Source organism: Papio anubis, chromosome 5, assembly GCF_008728515.1.
Source record: "Papio anubis isolate 15944 chromosome 5, Panubis1.0, whole genome shotgun sequence".
Classification (NCBI taxonomy): Eukaryota; Metazoa; Chordata; class Mammalia; order Primates; family Cercopithecidae; genus Papio; species Papio anubis.
Window position 1 is genome coordinate 67,953,784 of NC_044980.1, and position 10,691 is coordinate 67,964,474.

Below are 10,691 nucleotides of genomic sequence, written 5' to 3' on the forward strand. Positions count from 1 at the left end.
CCAGCTTGGGCGACAGAGCGAGAATCCATCTCAAAACAACAACAAGAGCAACAACAACAACAACAAGAAAAGAAAGATGAAAAGGATCCAGTTCACCTTCAGAAACGAAAAAATGGCCCTTCCTGTACTAAGGGACAATGTAACCCCTTAGAGCTAGTAATAACCAATCCCCTATGATCCTTGCTGGAAAGAAGAGGAGTGTGTGACCATTGGAATTGATGGGGCCAGACTGGATCCTCGAGTAAATATCTTGGTTCGAGGAGAAGTCTACAAACGCTCTACTGAGCCAGTGTTTCAAACTTTCTATGATGAACTAAATGTACCAGTACCAGAAATTCCAGGAAAAACAAGAAATTTGTTTTTGCAATTAGCCGACCATGTATCCCAGTCTCTCAATGTCACTTCATGTTATGTATGTAGAGGAACTATAATAGGAGATCAGTGGCCATTGGAAGCCTAAGAATTAGTGCCTACAGACCCAGTTCCTGATGAATTCCCAGCTCAAAAGAATCACCCTGATAATTCCTGGGTCCTAAAAGCCTCAATTATTAGACAATATTGCATAGCTAGAGAAGGAAAAGAATTCACTCACCCTGTAGGATGACTTAGTTGTCTGGGACAGAAACTGTATAATGGTACCACAAAAACAGTCACTTGGTGGAGTTCCAATCAAACAGAGAGGAATCCATTTAGCAAATTCTCAAAGTTGCAAACCGTGTGGACCCACCCGGAGTCCCACCAGGACTGGACAGCCCCCACTGAGTTGTATTGGATATGCGGGCATAGAGCTTATGTCAAATTACCTGACCAGTGGGCAGGTAGTTGTGTTATTGGCACTATTAAACCATCTTTCTTCCTACTGCCCATAAAAACAGGTGAACTCCTGGGCTTCCCTATCTATGCTTCTCATAAAAAGAGAAGCATAACTATAGGAAATTGGAAAGATGATGAATGGGCCCCTGAGAGAATCATACAATATTATGGGCCTGCTACTCGGGCACAAGACGGCTCATGGGGAAACCGGACCCCCATTTACATGATCAACCGAATCATACAGTTACAATCTGTCTTAGAAATAATCACTAATAAAACCAGCACAGCCTTGACTATTCTGGCCCGGCAAGAAACTCAGATGAGAAATGCTATCTATCAAAATAGATTGGCTCTTGACTACTTGCTAGCAGCTGAAGGAGGGGTCTGTGGAAAATTTAACCTTACTAATTGCTGTCTACACATAGATGATCAAGGGCAAGTAGTTGAAGACATAGTTAGAGATATGACAAAACTGGCACATGTGCCCGTGCAAGTGTGGCATGGATTTGATCCTGGGGCCATGTTTGGAAAATGGTTCCCAGTGCTAGAAGGATTTAAAACTCTTATAATAGGAGTTATAATAATAATAGGAACCTGCCTACTGCTCCCTTGTTTGATATCTGTACTTCCTCGAATGATTAAAAGCTTCATTGCTACCTTAGTTTGCCAAAATGCCTCAGCACAAATGTACTATATAAATCACTATTGATCTGTCTTGCAAGAAGGCATGGGTAGTGAAAATAAAAGTGAGAACTCCCAATAATAAAATGAGTGAGAGTCTCAAAAGAGGGGAATAAGGGAGGAGACCACCCCTCATATTGTTTTATGCCCAATTTCTGCCTCCAAAGAAAGAAGAAGTAAAAACTAAAAGGCAGAAATGAAATCCACAGGCAGACAGGCCAGCACCGCACCCTGGGCCTGGTAGTTAAAGATCGACCCCTGACCTAACTGGTTCTGTTATCTATAGATTACAGACATTGTATAGAAATGCACCATGAAAATCCCTATCTTGTTTTGTTCCGATCTAATTACTGGTGCACGCAGCCCCCAGTCACGTACCCCCTGCTTGCTCAATCAATCACGACCCTCTCACATGCACCCCCTTAGAGTTGTGAGCCCTTAAAAGGGACAGGAATTGCTCACTTGGGGAGCTTGGCTCTTGAGACAGATGTCTTGCTGATGCCCCCGGCTGAATAAACCCCTTCCTTCTTTAACTTGGTGTCTGAGGAGTTTTGTCTGCCACTCGTCCTGCTACATTACCAAGGGAGGGAGTGGACACAGATAAGAGAGGACCGACGTCTGAACCCTGGGCTCTCCAACCTTTAGACACCAAGAGAGAGAAGAAGAAATTAGCAAAAGAGATTGAGAAGAAAAATAGGAAGAAAAACAGCTAAAAGAAGCAAATATTTCAAGTGGTCAACTGTGTTAAATGCTGATGATGGGGCATGTAAAGTGAAAACTGTGAAATAACCATCGGATTAAGAATGTAGAGAGATCATTGGAGACCTTGAAAAAAGTAGCTTCAGTGAGATGGTGGGGATGAAACCTGATTGAAGTGGGTTCTAAAGAATTTGGAAATAGTATATATCTTCTTCCTTCTTCCTTCTTCCTTCTTCCTTCTTCCTTCTTCCTTCTCCTTCTCCTTATAAGCGAGCTCCTTAGAATATATATATATTTCAATTCTAAGAGTGGTAAGAAGGAGAAGGAGAAAATTAGGGCAATGTTTGGAGGGAGAAGTGGGATCGAGACAGGGTTTTAGAATATGGGAAATGCAACAGCCTGTTTGTATATTGATGAAAATTGTTCAGTCAAGAGGAAAAAATTGATAGTACAGGAGAGAGAAGGGAGAATTTCTAGTGTGAGGCCTTGAGTAAGAGGGGTGAGAAGGGATCTAGTGCATGTGTGGAAAGGCTGAAAAGGTGTGAAGATTCAAGATGTGGAATCATTTGGAGGAATTAGGAAATGAACAGAAAAGAATCCTTCAGAATTTGCCAGTCACTATAACCCTTCTCTTGATTATTTTGGGCACATGTGCTTGCCCAATACAAGCCAATTTTGATTGTCAGGCTTCCTCCAAAGTCGTAACTTAGTTGGGAGGTGGGTAATTTGTGCACAGCGAAGGCAGCCATATAACCCAAGCATGGTATACTTCTTTTTTTTGGAGATGGAGTTTCGCTCCTGTTGTCCAGGCTGGAGTGCAATGGCGCCATCTCGTTTCACTGCAACCTCCACCTCCCGGGTTCAAGTGATTCTCCTGCCTCAGCTTCCTGAGTAGCTGGGATTACAGGTATGTGCCACCACGCTGGGCTAATTTTTGTACTTTTAGTAGACAAGGGGTTTCTCCAAGTTGGTCAGGCTGGTCTTGAACTCCCGACCTCAAGTGATCCACTTGCCTTGGCCTCCCAAAGTGCTGGGATTACAGGTGTGAGCCACCGTGCCCGGCCAAGCATGGTATACTTCTTCAGAACTTCTATAGCTGCCATATCACACCCTTGGCTCTTAAGTGGGTGGTCAACTCAGATCTCAAGATCACCTTCACATACATTTAACTCTGAGAGAATAGAAATGGAACAGTTAAACATGCAGGAAAAGGGCAACAGCCCTGAAAGCTTCAGAATTAGACAAGAATACAGAGGTGAGGCACAGGAAACAGCACGATGCTGCTGAGCGCCCAGCCACAGAAAGGAGTCGCACTGGAGGGAGCTCTGGGGTAGGGGTTCTAATAAGTGGAGAGGTCTGCTTACTTAAAAATTCTGTTGGGGGAGATAGTCATTCACATTCTGCTTCTGTTACTAAATTTTGTTCAACATTTCAACCAATAAATTCAGAGGTTGGCAAAGGTGGAGCATAAGATAATTTTCACCGACTGGCTCTCTACAGGCTCAATTAACTGCCTTCTTCACCGGAGGTGAGTATGGAGAGCTTCAAAGGCTTTCAAGGTAACAGTAGAGTGCTCAGCATTCCAAGGGAGTGAGTGAAGGAAGACTTGGCACACTATGAAAGGTACAACTCTGTGCCTTTACCTAGTCCTTTCTTAGGTCCACATACTTCCTGCCTTAGGAAATCTTCAAGGCAGGGTCACAAATTATATAAAGAGGATATATTTGAAGGTTGAAAAATTAACTTGATCTAGTAATTGTCCACAGGTTGTAGTCCATGCCTTTATTTATTTCTTTATTTAGAGACGGAGTCTTACTCTGTCACACAGGCTAGAGTGCAGTGGCATGATCTCGGCTCACTGCAAACTGCACCTCCTGCATTCAAGCAATTCTCATGCTTCAGCCTCCCGAGCAGCTGGGATTACAGGCATGTGCCACCTTGCCCAGCTAATTTTTTTATTTTTAGTAGAGATGGGGTTTCAACATTTTGGCCAGGCTGCTCTTGAACTCCTGGCCTCAAGGGATCTGCCCGCCTCGGCCTCCCAAAGTGCTGGGATTACAGGCGTGAGCCACTGCACCTGGCCGATGCCTTTATTTTGACAGAATAACAAAGAAATATACAAACTGTCAGGCCTCTGAGCCCAAGCCAAGCCATCGCATCCCCTGTGACTTGCACGTATACACCCAGTTGGCCTGAAGTAACTGAAGAATCACAAAAGAAGTGAAAATGTCCTGCCCCGCCTTAACTGATGACATTTCACCACAAAAGAAGTGAAAATGGCCGGTCCTTGCCTTAAGTGATGACATTACCTTGTGAAAGTCCTTTTCCTGGCTCATCCTGGCTCAAAAAGCTCCCCCACTGAGTACCTTGTGACTTTCACTCCTGCGGGCCAGAGAACAACCTCCCTTTGACTAATTTTCCTTTACCTACCCAAATCCTATAAAACGGCCCCACCCTTATCTCCCTTTGCTGACTCTCTTTTTGGACTCAGCCCGCTTGCACCCAGGTGATTAAAAAGCTTTATTGCTCACAAAGCCTGTTTGGTGGTCTCTTCACACGGGCGCGCATGACACATACAATAACCAACAGTAATCTAAAAATTGAAATGGGTAACAGTTAAGTGGAACACAAAGTCCATATAGATTATAATTAATAAAAAATTTTACTGCCGATATACAACTAAAAATCAGTCAATTAGTCTAGATATGACAAAGAATAAACACAAACTCAATTTATGCCTTGAGGCTTGACAACTTTGCTGAATTATGAAGCCTCCAGCGAAGATAGACATAATTTGTTACCTAAATATAAGAACTATGAGCAACAGTTTCCTATCACTTGTTGGCCAGTTGATGAACTGATTCTTGATGATTGACACTAACAAACTGATTACATATGTGTGTATATACACCTTAAGGGAATGGAAAGATACCTGTGAGAGAAGAAGAAAAGGATGATAAAAGAAAATAAAAAAAAAAAACACTGCATAACAGTGATGTCTTTCAAAGGCAGATAACTGAGTTCTATCTGTAAACTTCCTTTGCTTTTGAATTCATTTGTAAACACTAACCTATATCTAGTTCACTCAATTTGAGAATATTTAATAAGAAAAACTTTATTATTTAAATCACACTCATTTTATTTTTTGGAAAAGGAAAAAATAAATGTAATTATAAACCCACAGTAACAAACCATAGAAAAAGTTAAGTATCTTTCACAAAGAATGAGAATAACTTAGGAAAAGAATTGAAAACATTAGTAGGACTCTGCGAAAGTATTTCCCAGCATTTTTACAAGCTCTAGCAGCCTCTGTAGGGGTGAAAAAGTAATCCCTTTTTACTACCCATCGCCAGGATCCTGGCAGATACTTCTACAACAAAAGGCAGGTGAGCAAGAGAGAAGCACAGCACATTTGCTTAACAAAGTTTTATGTGACATGGGAGCTTTTGAGATGAAGACCCAAAGATCCAAGGAAAACTGTGTAGATTTCTGTTTTTCTTTGACGGAGAATGGACAGGCATGTAGAAACGCGATTGGACAAACGATTGAATGAAAACCAACTGAGAGGGAACTAAGCCCTGTTTGTGCAGATTCTTCCTCGCCAATCTGGAGCATTTCTTCCTTTGGGGGTTGAGGGCAGAACACCCGTCATTTGGCAGCCTTTAGGGGAGAAGGGAGAAAGTCAGACAGTAATTTCTTGCTTTGAGGGAAAGGAGTTCTACTTTCTATGACTGACTTCAGGAGAGAAATGAGGGAAAGTGAAGGAAGATGAGAGAAGGTCAGAGAGAATTTTTTGCTCTTCTAGGGATGGAAAAATTCCACCTCCACCCTCTTAGGGTCTTGGCTGGGTCTGAGAATTAAATTAATGTCATATAGATTAACAGGTGAAAAGCATACAAATTTATTTAATACAAGTTTTACATGGCAGGGGAGCCCTCATAGATAAATGAAGACCCAAAGAAGCAGTTAGAGTGAGTTACTTATATACTGAATTGGACAAGGAATTATAAGTTGTGAAGAAGCAACTAACTTGTGTAGAGAGGCTTTAAAAGATAAGAGTTATTCTGTCAAAGTCTGCAGTATTCTCTTGGTTTTAACTTTTCATCCTTGAAGATAAGGATGCTGTCTTTCCTCCTAGTATAGGGAGAGTGTCTTCCACACTGGAATTTCATCTTCAGCTCTTAAGAAACAGCATGAAGGTCAAAGTGATCTTCCGGCATCTGCTGTTTTTCAGGTGTCTTTAACTTAAACAGTCAACGTGCCAGAATATCATATTTTAACACCTTAACTTCCGAGGCCCTCCCAGCCTCCTTCAGTTCAGAGTATCCAGTATGCCAAAGTACCAGACTTTGGGGTATCATGCTCTGAGCTCTAATACCTCTTAAATATGGTGATGGTCATTTTAAAACATATTATTTTTATACAAAAATATGTAGGTATTAGAAAATATAGATTTAAAAAAATTACTTGCAATTCCACTTTCCAGAAAGGATAGAATTTGCATTTTGGTGACTATCTTTTCAGAATGTTTTCTATATGGTAATAGCTTTCAGGCAGAGAAAAGAAATGAAGTGGCAGAGATGATATCAAATACTGTGATATTTTGAGAAATCCTTTGAGGAATATATATATATATATATGACAATTCCAAATTATTTCAAAGTAATTGACAAATCAAAAACTTTGCACAAGAAGGAGTAAGACCTAGAAGACGATGACAACATCACAGAGAACGAGTGGGGGTAGACAGCAGCCGTGAGAGGTGATCTATTTGTAAGTCAGAAAATACTGTTGTCTTGACTGGTTTTGAAAATTCATCAAAAGAGGAGGAAGAGTAGAGATATAAAATGAGAACTATCAGAGTGTAGTTTTGAAACTTGTTTCAAGTGTGTTGGCAGGCAGTGGTCGGGGAGGGCGCTCAGTGTATCAGTGCACTCCATACTTGAGTTGAGGTTAAAAATGCATGAATGTCACAATAGCAGATTGAAACACTGAGCCCTTGGAGACCAGAACAAAGAGGAAGTGGAGAAGGGATTCCACCACCAGGTGGTAATACTCACCAGTCCAAAGGGATATAAGAGAGGGAAAAATCATTGCATTCAATCAGAACCTTATGCTCTGATGCCAAACTTACACTGCCCAGCTAATGGAAGTGGTTTGACCCGTTGACCTGCGAGGTACAACATTAATACTTTAAAGACTCATCACATGTCCTCTTGAGAAAAGAGTACACTCCTTCCAGGATGCTTCTGACACTTCACTCCCTGTTCCAGTAGCAGCTGAAACATTATGCCTCTTTTGACTGGGTTTCCTTGTAACCCTGACTAAAAACTACCTTAGGCTTGAGGGGTTGGATGGTCCATCTCCCTGGGCCAAGCCTGGAGTCAGAGGTTCTCAGTTAATTCAACTGAGATCAAATCTTGCCGTGTAATTAAATCACAGCAAAAACTACAATGATATGGAGGCGAGAAGACACCCTGTGGTTTGGAACATAACCCAGTTTGCTATTAAAATGAACAGGGTGTCTACAGCTAACAACAGTGTATATTTCTAAATAGCTAGAAGAGAAGAGTTGAAATGTTCCCAATACAAAGAAATGATAAATGTTTGAGGTGATGGATACCCTAAAGACCCTGATTTGATCATTACACATCATATGCATGTTCAAAATATTACACATGCCCCATAAATATGTACAAATAGTATTTATCAATGAAAAAAATGTATGTATAAAATGGGCAGGGCGTGAGTTCTGGATGACTTGTAGAAATACTGCCATTAAACACAAAACACGTTTGCTAGAGTGCAAAGGTCAGAGTGAGAATGAGTCATTGAGTCCTGGAGAACTCAGGGCCATTAGCTGTAGTCAAACATCAGCCCTGCCAATCATTACTAACTGATGACCTAGGATTCTGCTCAGAGTCCCCCACTAAATGCTAGCCATGTGTCAGCCATCATGCTGCCCAAGAGAATCATTTGGTAGACATTCTGAGAGACCTGGGGTGCCTGAGCCAATGTGAGAACAAGATGGCAAAGTTCACACACGTAAGTGTAAAATTCATCACTGTACTGTAGGTGAACTCAAGTTTGGTCTTTTAAAGTCATTCATCAAAAAAGAAAAGGCAAATGCAAAGGTATTGTCTTCATAATTTTTCCTCATCACTTGAGAGCACAGGCTGGGAAAAGAGGCTCCAGAAAATGCCCAAATGTGTTGTTAGTGCTATAGGAAATTTCAAAGAATAGGGTATGGATCTACCTGGAGAGATCAGACATGATTTAAACATCTAAAGAACAAGTTATGGCAATATAGACCTTATATTCAGGGCTTTTCACCTATATCTTCTTTCTATTAACTAGTAGTGTGCTACAGGGGAGCCCAGGGAGCTGCCTTTTAAGCCCCAAATCTATCTCTTCTCCTTAACTTCTCTCTGGGTAGGGGCACAGAGTCTTAGTCCTCACCACACCTCCAATTCCAAGGAGTAATCTGGTATTGCAGAAGCATTCAGTTCTTCTTTCCCTTGCATCAAAAACATTCAAGTGAATCTGAGTCCAGAGAGGGGAGCACATCCTAAGTGTAAATAGCTCCTTTCAAACCCTTTGGAGTCTTTCTTTTTCTTCCTCCCTCTGTCTCCCATGTTTACTCATCCTGAGGTCCTTCCTCAGGAGCACTCTCCGAAAAAGGCCTAAGATTTGCTGCTGTGTTCCAATTCTGGTCAGATCCCTATTTGGTACTTTAATGGGTTAGAGAATTTGAAAGATCAGGGGAAATCCTAAACTGGACAGAACCTAGATGTTTACAAGACCCTCTCCCTTGGTCTTAGAGTGAAAATGACATTTATTCAATAAATATTGATTGAGTCCCTGTGGTGTTGCAAAGCTTTGCATGTAGAGAATGTAAACTTTTTCTGTTTCACTGATGATTTTAGTCATTTAATAATAAAATCCCCACTCCCTCTAAGACAACCTTTCTTCTCTCCTGCTTCTTGATGAAACAGTCTATTCTTGGATTAACGTCAGCTCTTTATCCAAAGCTGGGCTGACAAGCTTCAAAGACATTTTAGTAACAACCCCATTGCTGTTTCTACCACTTACTTGTCACTGTGACATGAGAACGCAGAACTAGGAATTTTGGGTGCTCCTAGCTCCACCCAGGTGAAATCTGGTCCCCGACAGAGGAGAGTAGGCTGTCAGCTAAATTGCACACACAGCATCTTGCCTGCAAGAGTCTGAATGCTCTGAAAACTCTCTGGTCTTATGATGCCTCTACTCTGCAAAAGGATCATTGCTGAGGTCAAATGACTCTCCCCGTCATCACTCAGTAACTGAACAGCTACACCAAAAATAGAATCCTGCCTAGTACTCCTGTCTCTCAAGCAGGACCATAAAACATTGCAAACAGGAGGAAGCAGGAAGAAGTCCCCCATGAAGTCCTTGTCCCTGATAAAAAACAAAAGCTCACCTGGCCTCTGAAGTCATAACAGTTCTTGCGGCTTGGAGTGTGCCGCCATCCTCCCCAAACACACCTCGACTCTGAAAGTGACCCTAGAAAGGCTATGACTGCTAAGCAGCAGGCAGAACAGGCAGGTGCATTTGCTATGTTGAAGAGCAGCATTCCATAAGGATAATGTAAATTCCACTTGAGCCAAACTGCTACTGGGGACTGGACTCAAGTCATGCCCTCAGGTTGCAGAAAGGGGATGATGGATACTGGCCTTGCAGTTCTCTGCACTTGCTGGATGATACATGGAGCAGTGGTGTTGGCCTCTGAGGATGGCTGCCCAGTCGTTGACTGGAGCAGGGGTACAAAGCAGCACAGCACCGTGGTGGCTAAGATTCTGCAGTAAGACTATCTGAGTTTGCTACCATTTAGCTGTGTGAATTTACTTCACTTCTTTCTGTCTCCATTTCTTTATCTGTAAAATGCAGATGATAATAGCACCTACCTCATAGGGTCCATGGTTAGGATTAAGTGAGTTAATGTGAGTAAAGTACTCAGTACCTGGCATGTAGTAAGAACTAAAATTCACTATGTCACTCCATAGGCTATTAGAATAGGTCACTTTTAAAAATTACAGTTTTAGGCCGGGTGCAGTGGCTCACACCTGTAATCCTAGCACTCTGGGAGGCCGAGACGGGTGGATCACCTGAGGTCAGAAGTTTGAAACCAGCCAGGCCAACATGGTGAAACCCCATCTCTACTAAAAATATAAAAAAATTAGCTGGACATGGTGGTGTGTGCCTGTAGTCCCAGCTACTCAGGAGGCTGAGGCAGAATTGCTTGAACCTGGGAGGCGGAGGTTGCAGTGAGTTGAGATCATGCCGCTGTACTCCAGCCTAGGTGACAGAGTGAGACTCCATCTCAAAAAAAAAAAAAAAAAGATGGTTATAAATAGCCATGTGCTGGTAAATGTTTAACAACCAGCTCTTTAGGAAAAAAGCTCTGACTTGTAATGTTTACTGATTTTCATGGTTTAAATATTTCCACTATGATTAATTAC

At 41.9% G+C, this 10,691-nt stretch overlaps 1 long non-coding RNA gene across 2 annotated transcripts; it reads right to left on the reverse strand.

The window, feature by feature from the left end:
* Nucleotides 1–5,311: 5,311 nt before the first annotated feature.
* LOC116274912 lies at nt 5,312–10,339 on the reverse strand. Of its 2 annotated transcripts, XR_004183744.1 has the most exons (3): nt 9,653–10,339; nt 7,254–7,363; nt 5,312–5,853 (listed from the first exon to the last, which is right to left on the reverse strand). It is a non-coding gene; the product is annotated as an uncharacterized LOC116274912 (long non-coding RNA). The 2 variants fall into 2 exon arrangements; XR_004183743.1 differs by having other exon boundaries at nt 7,254–10,339.
* Between the last annotated feature and the right edge of the window lie 352 nt (nt 10,340–10,691).